The sequence below is a fragment of the Dipodomys merriami genome, unplaced genomic scaffold, assembly GCF_024711535.1.
Source record: "Dipodomys merriami isolate MVZ:Mamm:240054 unplaced genomic scaffold, mDipMer1.0.p SCAF_2297, whole genome shotgun sequence".
Classification (NCBI taxonomy): Eukaryota; Metazoa; Chordata; class Mammalia; order Rodentia; family Heteromyidae; genus Dipodomys; species Dipodomys merriami.
The window spans coordinates 17,523-28,914 of record NW_027203712.1 but is presented as its reverse complement, the minus strand read 5'-3'; the positions used below and the strand labels follow the sequence as shown (position 1 = coordinate 28,914).

At 38.6% G+C, this 11,392-nt stretch overlaps 1 long non-coding RNA gene across 3 annotated transcripts; it reads left to right on the top strand.

The window, feature by feature from the left end:
• Positions 1 to 333: 333 nt before the first annotated feature.
• Positions 334 to 6,317, top strand: LOC138835118 (uncharacterized). 3 transcript variants are annotated; one of them, XR_011374448.1, is made up of 3 exons: positions 334 to 435; positions 1,628 to 1,670; positions 5,963 to 6,317. It is a non-coding gene; the product is annotated as an uncharacterized lncRNA (long non-coding RNA). The 3 variants fall into 3 exon arrangements; XR_011374447.1 differs by lacking the exon at positions 5,963 to 6,317 and adding an exon at positions 2,611 to 3,256; XR_011374446.1 differs by lacking the exons at positions 334 to 435; positions 5,963 to 6,317 and adding exons at positions 810 to 927; positions 2,611 to 3,256.
• Positions 6,318 to 11,392: the final 5,075 nt, after the last annotated feature.

Genomic DNA, 11,392 nt, shown 5'->3' with positions numbered 1-11,392 from the left:
ATGGCAGGCTGAGAGGGCCCTAAGAGGCAAAATGATTTTTGCAGAACAAGAGGAATAGTGAAAAATAAGGAATAAGGCATGGATCTCACCTAGGAAAGCTTCCTTGAGGCTGAGACCATGCTGGTTCCTAGGCCTACCTGAGGATGTTGGGATTTGACAATGTCCACATTTGTATAGAGTGATGTGGGAGGGGAAATTTCAGCCTCCCGTTTTTCTTTGGGATGGTCTTATGTGAGTAAGCAGCTTAGATCATTGGGCTCTGAGAGATGACACTACTTCCCTCACAATGGAATAGAATATGGAACTCTGAGACCCAGGCAACTGTAACTTACAGTCAGCTCTAGCCAGCTCACTTGGCCTGTGGCTCAGAAACAAGAAAGACATTCCTGTATTGCTTTCAAAGTTCAAGAGAATCAGGTCCCAGGCATGAGAGGGGTGAGTGCCTCACTCGATACTGCAGACATTGGATCAGTGCCAAACCACGAATCCAATGTCTCAGGCCTTTTTATAAGAAGAAATAAAGGGAATCACAAGTCAACTCAGGTCAGGTGTAACTATGACAGGAAACCTATTTAATCTCATTCTAGCCCACAGTACAGGCTTCTTCTTGTGTTTTTATATGGGTATATTGATAAAATATTTACTGTGTACTTTTCAATCCTATTACTCTATTACTCATTTTGAAGTGTACTCCCATTTCCATGTTTCAAAGATTCATTCTTTTTACCACCTTAGTGTGACAATGAGTCTGCTCAAATCTTGAATGTGCCTTATAATATATGGAGCTTGGACTCAGGCTTGTTGGAAATACTGGTAATGGACCTGATCCCTGCCTACCAGAAAGGTGATCTCTTCTATGTTGGAAACTTCCACCGCCACTATAGAGAGTGGGAGACAATGGAGCAGTTGCTGGATATTGTTTAAAAAGTGAGTGTTCCTCATTCAAATCCAGGACTGATGAGACCCCCTGGCAGATTATTGGAATACTTGGTACCTCTCTGAGACTGTTTCAATGGGGTTTTATCACAGGAGCTTGGCTTGAGACAAAGAAGTGCACTCCCTGGATAACTCCTTACGAGTGGCCTGCCAGAACATTTCATTTTCCTCAGAAGCTAGTGGAGCCTTAACAGTTTGCTTGCTGAGAGACTAGGATTAAAGGAATGAGCCAGTGTCACCCAACATCCACCCTCACCTAGGAAATCACTATCTTGGAGGCCTTTGAAGGAATATAGATGGAAGAAAGAATGGAACTTGAACTTGGGGCCTGAGTGCTGTTCTGTTCATATCACTCTACCATTTAAGCTCCAATACCAGGTCTGGCCTTTGGCTGGTTAATTGAAGATAAGTGTCTTTAGAATTTTACAAACTAGACTGGGTTCAAACTGTGATCCTTAGATCTCACCCTCCTGATTAGTAGGATTAGAGGCATGAGCCATGGGACATTTATTTGGACAAATGCTGATAAGCATCCTCACAGAATTTCCATGAAATTGTGTAGACATATCTCTACTTTTTGTCTGTTATGTTTACATTACCATATGTGACTTAACCAGTCCCATGTCTGTCCTGTTAGTTCAGAAAAGGAGAAGCATAGAGTTAACTTCCTTCTCTCCTCCCATTGGTACAGATCCTTCTACCGTAACTGGGAGGAAGATGAACAAGATGAAGAAGTAAGTGGACGTTGACACAAAGAGAAGTTCTGTCTTTGAAAACTGGGTATCTTTGAGGTGTCTGAATCAAAGTCAACTTCCTTCTTTGCACACCAGTTGTGATTTTCACCAGGGGGTTGAGGCTTGGCACTTCAGTGGATAGCAGATTACACAGTGTGGGTGTGGTTGTGGTTTTGGACTCTCATGGATGACGAGGGGGGTATGTATAGCAAGTCAGATCAAGAGGGGAAACAACCTTCTCCTCCTAACATAGGGAGAATTTTAGATGATTATATTTGAGAAATTTCTAGAAGTGGGTTGTGAGGAGCATCCTGCTTGCAGGAGTCTCTTCCTACAACATGCAAGTCCCGCCAGAAAGAGGCTATAGTACAAAGCTCAGGATGGGGAGGAAAGGCTCTCATTTTCCTTGTCACCAATCTGCCCATAGCCTAGTTTGTTCCATCTTCCCTATGTGGATGGACTTCTACCTTGATGATTTCTATGAGAACAAGAACCATGACACCCTGAAAGAACTTACACAGTATGTCAAGCTCAAGATGCCCTCTTTAGACTTGCTCTTCTGCTTACATATTCTTCTGGACCAGCTAGAAGAACGCATGGCCCATGAGACCAAGAAAAAATGGAAGAAGTCCTTGTTTAGAAACCTCAGAGCTGGTGAATATGGATGGAACTTGGGTCTTTAGGCATGGGCAGGATGGGCATAGAGCCCTTAGTACTCCCCAGCTTGGCAAAATATCCTTTTATGGATATTCTTTGCCAGGTAATATCTGTTCTCCTTTGAAGGAACGTGGAAGTAGCCACTCATTAGAAACATGCTAACTTCTCATCAGTGTTCAGTCCAAACTCAAGTTCTACAGCTTCCCCCATTAGATTCTCATGAAAGTTTGTCACACCTTAACTTCTTGAGTTCTAAGACTCCTGTACCTATTTCCATTCTCAGGTTTGTATCACAGTAGAGCAGCTCCTGCAGTTCTCCAGATAAAGAACCCATCAGTGATGTCGTTTATGATGACTCATGGAGATCAGAAAACATTACTGATCTCCAGAAGGCATGTGAACATAGAGGGTGTTTTTTTAATATATAGAAAGGCCCAAGCAGGTTTTGAGTCCTGTGGACATCCCACTGGTTCTGAACCCCACATGTGAAGCAGGAGTACCTGCACTTACTGCCAAGGAAGAAGATGATCCAGAATATCTTCCATTGATGTTGATAATCCACCTAGATTAGCTCCAAACAAGTAAAAAAGACATGTCTTGGTATGCAGTGTAAATGTATGCTAATGGAAAATGACCCCAGTGTATCTTCAGGAAAACCAATAAGTGAGGTCCAAAATCTAGATTCAGTTGAGGAAAGGGAATCTTTCTTCACAGAATATCCTGACCAATCTGTCCTCCTGAAGGGGATCCAGTTTCCAATTGAGAAATTAGAATCTGTCCCTCCTTGGACTCAGGAAGAAAACCCTGTCTTTAATGAGGAAGTAAATCCCTTTTAGGACTCTGAGGCAGAATTTTTTCTGAAGGCAACTTAGAAGCCAATCTAGATTTAGAGATTCCTTCCCCCATTCCTGGGAAAACCTGTATTTTTTTTGTCCTGATGGTTATAAAATGCTCATTCTATTTTTCTAACTTTATTAAAATGTTAGTGTTTTTTATATAATCTAGTATTCATGAATCCTAATTATGTTTTTTAAGCCTACAATCTGAAGCATTGTGCATACGTGTTCTGTGGGGGGATAACAGAGTGACAGGGTGCTGTACAAGAGAGCCTACTGCATATTACTGAACTGTTAAATGCACAGGGAGCGGCAAGGAAGCCAGGCCATGCCTGTATGGGGAAATAAGGTGGCTACAAAAGGTCTATGAAATAGCAGGTTAGAGGTCCTAGAAAGCTGTTCTGTCAATTTGGACAAATGTCACAATACTTATAGTGGTATGTAGGATACTCTTCCAACCGTGAGTTCAAATCTGTTTACATTTCATTGTGCTTTGGGCACATATGGAAGAAAAGTTACTCTCCAATAATATCATACAGTAATGTGAATCATTTTCTTTAAAACTGCTCCAGGGCTGAGAAGGTGGCTCAGTGGTAGAGTGCTCGCTTTGCATGCATGAGGCCCTGGGTTCAATTCCTCAGCACTACATAAGCAGATAAAGCTGGAAGTGGCATTATGGCTCAAGTGGTAGAGCACTGGTCTTGAGCTGAAGAGCTTAGGGACAGTGCCCAGGCTCAGAGTTCAAGCCTCACAACTGGCAAAAATACTGCTCCATTAAACAATTAAATAATTAATAATTAATTCAGGCTGCAGCCACTTAATCAGGCATGCTGGTCCCTCTGGTGAAGTAGGATCCTACTGGAAGCCTGCCCACCTAGGGCCGTTGTGAGCACCCCTCGCCTGGGACTGTGGAAGAAGATCAGGGTGCACCTGTTGTTGGGCTAGGGCAGCAACCTGGCAGCTGCTGCATGAATAACACAGTGCCACTGACTCACATCTAGCACCCCCCTGTCCCTTGGGCCGGGTCCATGAGGATCAGCCCCTGGGAGTACACGCATACTACGGGACAAGGTCCACCCACCTAGGAAGGAGTGCAGACTGAACAGATGCCACTCTGTGGATCAGTTTGTACAGTATTTATCAGCCGTGGAGGAGGGGTTGATTTTGTTCTGCTGTGGGGAAAAGACAAAAAAGACAGGCCCAAGCAGGGTGATGCCAACTTTTGTACTCAGACTGGCAAGGAAACTTTCCCCCACGCATTCGCCAGCAGGCTTAGGAAGCCATTCCATGCTCCTTGTCCATGGAGTAGCAGCCAGGGACACTCCCATCCGATACTCCTGGATGCTCTTTTGGGTTTGTTTGTTAATTTATTCAGAGAGCCCCTCCCTCAGACAGCAGAGTTATATTCTGGGTTTTGTAAAATGTTCTGCATCTGAGCATTCCCAGTGTTTGGTTTTTGTATTGTTTCTTTTAAATGCGTTTTGAAATTTGTGTTTTAGGTGTTGAGGTGCAGGAGGAGGAGCCAGGTTATGAAAATAGTTTCCTACAAGCCTTTCATCTAAAAATGAAAACATATTCTCTTTAAAAATGCATTTCAGGAAATAAATCTGAGAGTGGAGTAAAGGCTGTTTTCTCATGAGATCAAAATGTGAGATTTCTATATGCATGTTTTATGCGTTCAAAATACAATTAAGTAATCCACTATCTAAGAACAATTGTCCAGACCTAAGAGTTAAGTGTCTTGGGAGTTAGAGGCAGGGTTTTTTGAGCTTTATCCAAAGGGAGGGAAGAAAGTTAAAATCCGTAGATTACTTTCTAGAATCAAAGTGTTAATACAAAATGAGAATCACTAAAAAAACCTCAGTGTTATTTGGGTTTTCAATTGTTCCATATGTATTTTTGGATTACTTCTATTTCATTGAAGAGTGAGATTGGGATATTGGTAGGTATCACATTGAATTTGGATATAACCTTTGGCAGTATTGCCATTTTCATGGTGTTATTCCTCCCAATCCATGAGCATGGGTGGTTTCCCACTTCCTTAGTTCTGCTTTCATTTTCTTTTTCAGGTTTTGAAAATGTCTTTCATAGAGGTCCTTCTTAACTCCTAGATATTTTATTTCTTGTGTGGCTTTTAAAAAGGGGTTGCTTTCCTAATATCACCCGCAATCTTAACATTATTGGAATACAGGAAAGCCATTGATTCCTGAGGGTGAATTTTATACTTGGCTAGTTTGCCAAAGTTTCTGATGAGCTCAATAATTTGGGAGTGGAGTCCATGTGGTTCTTTAAATACAGGATCATATCATCTGCAAAGAGGGAGAGTTTTACTTCATCTTTCCCTATTTGGAGACCTTTAAGTTTGCATCTTGTATTATTGCCCCAGCTAGCATTCTAATACAAAGTTGAAGAGTAGTGGAGAGAGCAGACTTTTTATCTCATTCCTGAATTTATAAGAAATGGCTTTAAATTTTCACCATTAAGTATAATGCTAGCTCTGGGTTTGCCAATCCATAGCAGAAAGAACAGCACTGGAGCACTATCAGTTCCAAATTTCAAACTCTACTAAAAAGCCATAGTAAAACACAGCTTGTTACTGGCACAAGAACAGACCTGAGGATCAATGGAATAAGACTGAAGACTCAGAAATAAACCCACTGACCTATAGCCACGTAATCTTTGACAAGGGGGCTAAAAATTAGAATGGAAGAAAGACAGCCTTTTGAGTAAATGGTGTTGACAAAATTGCTTCAACACCTGTAGAAAACTAAAGCTAGATCTGTATATAATACCCTGCAGGAGAATCAACTCCAAATAGATCAAACACCTCAAAATAAAAGAAGACACCATGAAAACATTACCTGAAGGAATAGGAGAAAGTCTAGGGCTTTTTAGCACAAGCCGAAATTTTCTTAAGAGAGAACTGGAAACAAAAGAAATCAAAGAAAGTTTGGAAAATTGGGATTGCATGAAACATCAGAGCTTCTGCAAGGCAAAGGTCATAGCTAACAAGATCAATAGAAAGCCCACGTTCTGGGAGAATATCTTCACGAGTCATAAAACGGATGAGGTCTTATATCTAAATTATACTTAGGACTCAAAAAATTAAATCACCTGACAACAAATCCTCAAAGAAACAACTACTCGATAATTAAGTGGGCTAAAGACTTAAAGAGAGACTTCTCTGAAGAGGAAATAAAAATGGTCATTAGACTCATGAAGAAATGCTCAACTTTTCTAGGCATAAAAAGGGGAGCCTGGCATAATATATGACAAACACTAAGGGTAAACAACTACCAATAGTGAATATGGTCCCAAGCCAAACTCTCCTTTACATTTAAAGGATATATAAAAATATTTCATGACAAAGAAAACTTGAAACAATGTATCTCCACCAAATAAGCAGGGTAGAAGTTAATTAAATATACCCTATATAGAGAAGATCAAGAAGAACAGGATCTGGTTATATAAAATGCTCCCTACCAGAGAACAAGGTAAATATATTAACAGTAGATGAGGCACAGCTCCTAACAGCAGGGCTATAACATAACATATTTCTCAGTCTTAACTTTCAATATCAATGGAATTAAATTACCAATTAGAAAACAGATCAGATACTAGTATCAAAAAACAAGACACAGCCATCCAGTGTCCACAAGAGATACATTTTATTGACAAAAACAAACGTACTCAAACTGAAAGGCTGGAAATAAAATTTTCAAGTAAATGGACTCCATAAACAGGCCATAGTAGAATTACTAAAATAAGATAAAATAGAATTCAAATTAAAATTAGTAGGAAGAGACATTACATGTTGAGAAAGGCAACTCTCAATTAGGAGGATATAACAAGTGTAAATATCAATGCCCTGAATCCTGGACCACCCTACATCATCAACCAAATACTACACAACCTAAAAACACATCTCAACCCATCATTGTCATCCATCAATTGGTTATACTGGAAAAACTCAACCAATAAACTGAAGACCTAAATAACTACATTGACCACCTACCCCTAACAGACATCTACAGAACATACATTCAGTATCAGTATATACATTCTTTACAGCAGGTCATGGAAGATTCTCCAAAATAGAACCTATCCTATGTCACACAGAAATTCTGTCCAAATTGAAAGAAAATTAATTGAATTCACATATCTTTTCAGACCACAACAGAATAAACTTAGAATTAAACAGCTAAAGCAAAAAAAAAAAAAAAAAAAAGGTCAAACCCATGAAGAGTGAACAACACACTGCTTTATGACCAGTGGGGCACTGAAGAGATTAGAATAGAAATCTGAAAGTTTCTGGAATTTAACAAAAATGAACACACAAAATACCAGCTCCTCAGGGACATATTAAATGCAATACTTAGTGGAAAATTTACAGCTTTGAATGCCTACATCAAGCAATTGGGGAAATCTCAAATCAATATTTCATTTGATTTTAATTACGGTCTGCTATTAGGACACCCACAGACACCAAAATCAGAGGATGCTAATTCTTCTGATAAAATGCATAATAATTTTTCATAATTAATATAACATGAAGACTTTAATATTAATAACATTAAAAATACTTGTATTCACATTATATAATATATTGAAATCCTTTAGTTTCATCAATTTTTAGAACATTTATAACTAAATGTAAATTGTTTGTAAATAGTTATTTGATGATGTATAAAAATGAGAAAAAAATTCGCATACATATTACTACAAATGCAAACAGATTCACCTAGTTATTTATGATCCTTCATTTGTTGGTTTCATTCATGCATGGATAACATGCAAAGAAGTGAAAATTCCAAACTTGACTTTATTAAGGATTCATTACATGGAGTTTATGTTGGGCTAAAGAGATTTTATAAATTAAATTGTTTTGTCCCATTCTTTCTCCTTCTCTTCCATCCTTCCTTCCTTTCTTCTTTGCTTCCTCCTTCCTTCCCTCCATCCGTACCTCTCTCTTTCTCTCCTTCCTTTCTTCCTTTCTTCCTTCCTTCCTTTTCCTTCCTTCTTTCTTTCTTTTTTTCTTTCTTCCTTTTTCTTTCTTTCTCCTTTCGTCTAATATTCCTCTCTTCCTTTTACTCAGAATATTTCTTATGGCAATAGAAAAAATCTGAACTGTTGTACTGTAAGGTGTTATGAGTGATTACAAATATTAACTAGATTAATATTAATTTTAATAACCTATGTTATATCTTAAGACAAATTATACTAAAAGCAACTTCTCAAATGTTCCAAGATATGTAACAAATATTATTTTCATGATATTGTTTATTTCTTCAAACTAAAATAAGCATTTAGGCATAATATTGCTTGTGTGTGGGTTTTGTTCTTGTGATTTTAACTCAAGAACTATCCCTTAGTTGTTCTTGTTTTTTTCCTCAAGGGTATTGGTCTATCATTTGAGCCTCAATTCTATTTCTGGCTTTGTGTGTGTGTGTGTGTGTGTGTGTGTGTGTGTGTGTGTGTGTGTGTGTGTGTGTGTGTGTGTGTGTGTGTGTGTGTGTGTGTGTGTTGTAATGTGTGTGTGTGATTAATTGAGATATGTCTCACAAACTTTTTGCCAAGGCTGACTTTGTACCCCAGCTTCCTGAGTAGCGAGGATTACAAGCTTGAGACACCCATATTTAGCACAGATTTAATATATCCAACAATAAAGTAAATTGTATTTTTTGAATTCTAGAGGCTCAGTTTAACAAATTAACATTTAGATATTTATTCATTTATTAAACCTGAACCTGCATTGTGAAAAATGTTTCATTTTTATGAAAAATTATGCACGCAAAGGTTTAAATTACAGAATCTTTAGACAAATTGCAATACTCTATCATTCAAAAGCAAAAAAGGGATTGTTAATCAAATTTCTCATATAAGCTGAAAGCAAAAGGCTCTGTCAGGCTGAATGAAGCAATTTTTCATTAAATTAAATATTATATACTGTGGTCACGTGATTTTCTATTCTTTTAAACCTAAACTTAGGTTTTGTAAATTCATACATTTTGTGAGTATATAAAATCTTGATTACAAATCATGTATTTCTGAGGTTTTTGATTACTAAGTCATATCAGAGAAACACTGAATTTCATGTATTTTATGTCAACAGTGATTTTTAGAAATTGAATCAACCTCATTATAAGAAAACTAAAGCAGGATATTTAATCACTTATCCAATTATTCCAATACACTTGAAGATAACTAATTTTTGAATGGTAGGAAATTCATATTATACCTACTCTCTAAAGAATAATTCTGATAAAGATTGTGATAGTATTTATTTTTCCTTCAACTTGAAGGAAAGAACCTCACTGTTGATGACAAATACTTGAATGGAAATGCCATAAAATTATGAAAAATTCAAGTCATTATGAGTTAGATGAAATAGTCATTTTTGAAGGTCACAAAATGAAACCTCTGGGAACATCCTTATCCATTAAATAAAATGTATTTGTGCTCAAAATATTTCATTCATCTCTCCAGCAATGGTATAACCAAACCACCTCTATGCCAAATAGCATCTCTGGTGTTTAGGAATAGAAGTTATCACAATTGTATAGAAAGATCTACCCATCAGTCTAGAAATTAAATCTGAAATAATAAAGGATTGGGATTAATAATTAGGTTTCACTATGTTGCCATAAAGAGGTGAAACCTTTCACGTGGGCATAGTTATAGAGATTAGGTCACTGAGAACTTGTCATCAAAGAAGGTTTAAGATCAAAGTCCTTTTTTCCTCTTCCTTCGTTTACTTCTCTGTCTCCTTCTCCTTTTCCTTCTCCCTCTCCTTCTTCCCCACCTCCCCTTTCTCCCTTTCTCACTCCTATTCTTACTTTTCTTTACTTCCTCGCTTCCAGGAATACACATACTCCATCACATGTTCCTGATATGGGGTACTGTACCATCACCAACCAAAAGCAATGAGAAAAAGAAATGTAAATTGAAAGGTATAAAATCAGAAACCAAGATTAATCTTTCCTCCTTTGAAGTTAATTTTATAAAAATATTTGTCATATTAATAGGAGACTAACACAGCATGTTCTCATATATTATAAGGGATAAGATTTACTAGAAATAAATCTGGCCAACATTGTCCTAATGAAATAATTGATCAACTTAATTATATTTGGACAAATCTACTTTAAAATATCAGATATACTTCAATAAGAGGCAAAAAATGTGTTCAGAGGGAGAGTGGGGGAGAAACTAGAGCTAAACAAGCTCTCACATAGCAGTTTTACTGTTCTAGTGAACAGTCCTAGGTTAGAGAATCACACCAAGTGTCCCATTACAGTACAGAGAGTTTGTCCAGAGAGGGAAAATCCAGGCAAGGAGACAGATCAGAGCACTTGCTGGTAGCCATGGCTGTGCCAGCTGTGGCAGCAGTGGCAGTGGCCATAGGCGCCATACCTATAACAAAGAGTCCAGGACAAAGATGCCAGACACAGCGGGACAGCAGAATCTACTCAACATCAGTAAGAACTGACGGAAAAGGAACCAAGATTCTGACGTGAGTGGAACACTGACATCCTCACTCCTTCTCAGCGAACAGAGTAGGTAAGGCCACCCCACCCTGCCACCACCACCAGAGATCTCCATCTTTGATACTGACAAAGGCCCATTTGAACAGCTATCTCTAACTCAGGCCTTGGAAGAAAGCAAGATCCATTTAGGAGATCACAGGAACCTGACCTGACTTGCCATGCTCAGTTCCACCCAAGAGAAGTCACCCAGCCCAGGCAAAGAAGCCCTGCCCTTGGAGGAGTGACTTTCTTCACTCTGTAAACAGAGCCAGAGGCTGCCCCTCCCTACAGCAACCTTGACAATCAATTGAAATTCAGTAAACATAAATGCTGAGAATGGATCCAGACTGGGCTGTGTATCTCAGGAGCTAGCGCCTCAGGGAAAAGCAACTGTTTGCTGAGAGGCCTCAACCCTACCCAGAACCTAGCCTCATCACAGCATCTCAAAACTAGAAGAAACAGCCATCTCCCTCTTTTGTGATACTCAAAGCAGATCTCCTTCCCACTGAACTAGCCTGGGAGGAGGATCACAAAATTATGGGTAATGCCGAACATTTTTCTGCCTGCTCAAACAAACTGACGTAAGCAACTAATCAAGCCACAGGAAAAACAAACACCACAAGCAGACCAGAGACGCCACCAAGAGACTGGTTATGGACACAGGGGAGATAGAATATCTTCACATTCTACCCCCACAAAAATA